Consider the following 6199-nt stretch of genomic DNA (forward strand, 5'->3'; position numbering starts at 1 on the left):
GCTTTTCGGGCATATATGGTGATGTATTGACACTTGGGGATCGACATAGAGCTTGGTTTTGATTCGGGATCGTTGGTTGAGCTTGAGCTCGCTTTGCAAAGCATTTGGATGCTCCGTTTTGGATGTACTTATGGCATGTATGTTGCTTATATCTGACCGATCGTCTTGACATACTTAGCCTATGCCATTACTACATGCTAGTTACATTGTTTGGGGCCTATTGCTACAAGAGCTCAGTCTTGGCTTGACCTTGGATTCTCGGAGCTTACTTGAGCTATTTATTGGCTTTCCAGAGTTGTATCTTGGGATGTACTTGATGTCTTACATGCTTATGGATGCTACATACAGATGCTCTACCGCCTACATGTTCGGGATGTACTATTGATGTATTGTCTTGGACTTATGTCATTGGCACTGTGTCTTGACTTAGCTTGAGCTCTTGAGCTCGTTCATATGGCTTTTGTGCCAGTGGGAGCATTCTTGAATGCTTATCAGACATTGAGCAGGTGGTACTTTTATGCATTAAGCCATACATGCTATTGAGCAGTTACAGACACTTGAGACTTTGGGACTTCTTACCTTTTGGGATGATACATTATATGTCTTGGTTCACTATATGCTTATGAGCTAAGTCTCAATTTTGGATCCGTATCTTTGAAAACTGACATCTACTTGTGTCAAGTTTTGGTAGTGGCATGAACACTTTGCCCCGTTGCCTGGGGGGTGCGCCTACTCACTGGCAGATGTTTGTATGACATACTTGGGTGTTGGATTCATGCTTATTGACCGTCATATGCTTATGCTATGCCTGCATGATGCCGGCTTTAGTCTTGGCAGTATCTGATTGCCTTGGGATCCGATTTTGGCACTATTAGCTCTCTTTTACTGAAATCTGAAATTTATTATAACAAGCATATATGTATGGAATGACATGGATTTTTCATGCTAAAACACTCTGAAATGATGTACTTTCACTAGTACTTGGTGGGCAGTAGCTTTGGTTCCACTTTTTTTGCCATTTTTTCTCGATTTTGGTGATTTTTTGGTCATTTTCTACAGTAAACAACAAGCAATTTTGAACTGTCTACAGTCTTCCAGCCTGCATTATGGCGAGTTTGTCCACTGATTATGCTATTTTCAACATCACTAAGCTTGATGGTACAAATTACTCTTATTGGAAGAGCCAGATGTGGCAGGTGTTGGTGCAAAAATCGCAGATCAAACCTTTGAGATTAAGTGAGCATCCACCTGCAACTATGCCAGATGAGGAATGGCTTGAGCTTGATGAGTTATGCAAGTCTACTATTGTATTGTCTCTCACAGAACAGGTTCACTATAATGTCTTTGAGGAAAAACAGAGTGCATGGCAGTTGTGGGAAAAGATAAAAAATCTCTATGATAAGAAAAGTCCAGCGAGTCAGATGTATTGGCTGAAGCAACTTATGGATCTGCGCATGAAGGAGAATGTGACTATGTCTGCTCACTTGAGCCAGTTACATGCTATACTCAAGAACTTGACTTCGCAGGACATCACTTTTGCAGAGGATGTCACTCCTCTTTTCTTGCTTGGTACTCTTAATGAGTTATGGGATGTATTCTGCACTGCATTATGTGCCTCTACTGCTACCTTGAAATTATCTGATGTTGAGAGTGCTCTTCTACAGGAAGAGGTTAACCGTAAGAATTTGGATGCCTCTTGTGTGTCTTATGTTATGATAGTTAGAGGCAGGAATGATGGATATGGAAAGCATGGTAGTGGTAGTGGCCGTGGATGGGATTCTCAGAAATCTTGGTCCAAATCTTGTGGGAAGTTATGTAGCAAATCCCGTGGCAGGAATGCAGATGTTACTTGTCACCATTGTGGGAAAAAGGGCCATATTAGGCCACAATGCCATGAATTGCGCAATGAAAGGTGCAAAGATAAGGGAAAAGACAAAGTGCAGGATAAGTCTTCTGATCGCAGCATAGTACCTACAAAGTCCAGTGTTTAAATTGAAGAGATTAATGTTATGTAGCCTGAGAATGTTGATGATGATGATTATATCCTAGCAGCTTCTTCTAGTGCTTCGCAGATGACAGAGATACATGCTATGTATACACAGTGTTGGCTCTTGGACTTACGTGAGTCCTTTCATGTGACACCTTGCTGAGAGTGGTTTCATTCATACCGTACTGTTTCAGGTTCTGTGCGCTTGGATGATGACAACTCTCTTGATATTGTGGGCATTGGTGATGTTAGGCTACAGTTTCCTTATAGCAGCAGTTTTGTTATGCAGGATGTACATCATGTACCTACTTTGACACGCAGTCTCATGTCAGCTAGACAACTTGATGACACAGGATACCATGTATGTTTTGGAGACTTTGCATGGAAGATCACTCGTGTGACAGACTTGTGATTGCGAGAGGTGCCAAGGCTGGCAGTCTCTACCCCTTGATTGTATCAGCTTCTTGCCTTGATCATGTTTTGTCTGTGGGTTCTATCCCACACGTATCTCTTTGGTATGCCTGTTTGGGCCATATGTCTTTGAAGGGAATGAAAATGCTTTCTGGTTTGCAGTACTTACCGCCCCTTGATTATGCATGTTTTGATTCATGTGAGCATTGTCTTTATGGCAGACAGACTAGGTCTACACATAAGAAGTCTGGTAGACCACGCATGAGTGAGCCCTTGGCATTGGTACATTTGGATGCCTGTGGACCCATGCCTTGTCAGTCTATGGGTGGTGCAAAGTATTTTGTTACGTTCATAGATGATTTTTCATGAAAAGTTTGGGCTTATCCCATTAAGCTGAAATCCGATGTCTTGGCTGTGTTTCAGAGATGGCTTGCATTGGTTTAGAACCAGTCTGGGTATAGGCTAAAATGCTTAAGGACAAATAATGGGGGTGAGTATGTCTCACGTGCTTTTGAGCAGTTATGTGATGAGAGGGGTATTAAGCGTCCGCCCCCTACACCCCCCCAGAATGGTTTGGCTGAGCGGATGAATAGAACCATCCAGGAGCGTGTACGCAGTATGCTTAGCCATGCAGGCCTACCATAGAGCTTTTGGACTGAGGCAGTTAGTACAGTTGTGCATGTCATAAACAAATCACCCTATAGTGGTTTGGATTTCCAGGTTGTAGAGGAGATATGAACTGGAAAACCTCCCTCTTATGCGCATCTCTGTGTCTTTGGATGTGAGGCATTTTGCCATGTGCCCAGGGACAAGAGAAGTAAGCTGGATTCCAAGAGTGTCAAATGCATTTTCCTTGGTTATGGGGATGTAGGCGAGATGGGTTACCGTCTCTAGGATTCGAAGGCGCGGAAAGTCATTTGCAGTCATGATGTAGTCTTCCATGAAGACAAAATGCATAGGCAGCCTGAGAGAGTTGTTGAGATTTGCAAGGTCATATTTCAGGAGGAGTCGAGAGCTCTCGGACAGCTAGTTGGATAGCCTACAGCTGCATTAGATGCTCATGGTTAGGGTGTTGGACAAGTAGCTGGGTAGGCAGCAGAGCTTGCCGTGAGATGGTCTACTAGAGACAGATGTCCACCTGATAGATTTCAGCCCTCGATGCATTATGTCTTGGTTACAGATGCAGGAGAGCCTTTCACCTATGATGAGGCTATGCGTAGGGGTGATAGTCACTCCTGGGAGAGGGCTATGCAATTTGAGATAGACTCCCTGCATAAGAATGACACTTGGGATTTGGTTTCCTTGCCTACGGGCAAGAAGGCTTTGCCATGCAAGTGGGTGTACAAGCTAAAAAGTACCCTTGGACACCTCGAGCCGGCATACAAGGCTAGATTGGTAGCAAAAGGTTTTAAGCAGGAGCATGGTGTGGACTTTGACGAGGTCTTTTCTCCTGTGGTTAAGATGACCACCCTGCGCTTAGTCTTGGATTTGGTTACTCAGTTTGACTTGGCTCAGATGGATGTCAAGACGGCTTTCTTACATGGGGACTTGCGAGATGAGATTTATATGGAGCAGCCTAAGGGCTTTGCAGAACCTGGCAGACAGCACCTAGTGTGCAAATTGAAGAAAAGTCTTTATGGCTTGAAACAGGCACCTAGGGAGTGGTATCATAAGTTTGATGCCTTTATGCAATCACAGGGCTACAGCCGGAGTGCTATGGATCCGTGTCTTTACACGAAGAAAGCCTGTGATGGTTCTTTATTGATTTTGATACTCTATATGGATGATATGCTGATAGCAGGGAAAGCTCACGATGAGCTAGATGCTCTTAAGGCTCAGCTCAAGAAGAGCTTTGAGATGAAAGATCTGGGATAGGCCGCTCACATACTCGGTATGCGCATTAGACGCAACAGGCATCAGTGACTCCTCTACTTGTCACAGAGGGAGTACATTGATAAAATCTTTGAGCGCTTCCGCATGCATGACGTAAAGCCTATTGGATGTCCATTGCCTTCTTATGTGAAGGTATCACAGGCTGATTGTCTGCAGATAGATGAGCAGAGGGCCGAGATGGCCAAGATTCCCTATGCATCCAAAGTGGGCAGTCTTATGTATGCCATGATAGCCATTCGTCCAGATATTGCCTTTGCAGTTGGTGTTGTGGCACACTATATGGCTACACCTGACAAGAAGCATTGGGATGTCGTGAAGGGTATCATGAGGTACCTGAAGGGCACTGCAGATATGTGCATATGCTATGGCAGCTAGGATACAGGAGTCATGGGGTACACTGACTCTGATTATGCAGGATATGCAGATAGTAGGAAGTCCACTTTCGGCTATGTATTCACCTATGCTGGAGGTGTTGTTTCTTGGATGTCCAGGGTGCAAAAATGCACGGCCCTTTCTACTACAAAGGCCGAGTATGTTGCAGCCACTGAGGCTTACAAGGAGGCCATTTGGTTGGGTCGTTTAGTTGTTGACCTTGGTATTGATGCTATCCTTACACTACATTTGGATTCTATGAGTGCTATTCAGTTAGCCAAGAATCCGGTCTTCCATGCGAAGACGAAATACATTGAGGTGAGGTATCACTTCATACGTAGGGTCGTTGAGGACAAGTCTGTTGATCTTGTCAAGATCTCGATTGACCAGAATCCTGCAGATCTGCTCACGAAAAGCCTCTCTACAGAGCGCTTTGCCTTCCTCAGGAGGTTGATGGGCGTGGGATGAGATAGCGTCTTTTCTCATCCAGTTGTACATATGTACATGTTGTACTGTCCTTTTTCTTTTTCTTTTCACTCCTCACTGGGGCAGATTTGCCTTTAAGTGGGAGGTTGTTGGGGATAAAGGCGCCTCTGCCTAGCCGCATTACTACACTGACAGTCACCACCACTACACACTGCAGGTGGCGGGTGCCCGTCACCGTCACTTTATTATTTATTATTTTAGTGATAGTTTGAATAAAGGAAGGCCCGGTCACACATTGTGACTGTTGGAGTTTCCATTTCTAGTCTCTCCCTTTCTTACTCTTGCTCTCCCGCCATAGCTCTCGAGTCCAACCTTCGATCCGTCGCTCCCTTTCAGAGAGAAAATTTAAAAGAAAGAGAAAAGAAAAAAAGTTAAAGAGAGAAAAAAAATGAAAAAAGAGGGAAGAGAAGGAAAAGAGAGGAAAGGGGAGAGAAGGAAAAGAGATAAAGAAAAAGAAAGAAGAAGAAGAAGAAGAAGAAAGAGGAAGAGAGATGGGGAAAAAGAGAAAAGAGAAAAGTCTTTTTTAAATTTAAATATTTTTTTAGAAAGAGAGGAAGGGAGAAATAAGGAGAGAGGGGGGAAGAGAGAAAGAGAGAATATATAATTTAAAAGAGAGAGAAAGAGAAGAAAAATATAAAATTTAAAAGAGAGAGAGGGAGAGAAGAAAGAACAGAAAATTAAGAGAAAGGGGAGAATAAGAAAAGAGAGAGAGAGAGAGAGAGAGGAGAAGAAGAGAGAGAATATAAACATAAAGAGAGAATTATATATAGGAAAAAGATAAAATTTACATACTTTAAGAGAGATTGAGGGGGGAGGGAAGAAAGTGAAAGAAGAAAAAGAAGAAGAGAGAGAGAGAGAGAGAGAGAGAGAGAGAGAGAGAGAGAGAGAACATGCAGAGAGAATTATACAGAGAGAAAAGATAAAATAGAGGAGAAAGAGAGAAGGAAAAGAGAGGAGAGAGAAAGAGAAGAAAAGCGCAAAGAGAAGAAAAGGAGAGAGAGAGAGAGAAGAAAAAATTTAAAAAGAGAGTGAAGAGAGAGAGAGAGAGAA

The sequence above is a fragment of the Lygodium microphyllum genome, chromosome 24, assembly GCF_053477565.2.
Source record: "Lygodium microphyllum isolate KBCC chromosome 24, Lygodium_microphyllum_v1.1.10, whole genome shotgun sequence".
NCBI lineage: Eukaryota > Viridiplantae > Streptophyta > Polypodiopsida > Schizaeales > Lygodiaceae > Lygodium > Lygodium microphyllum.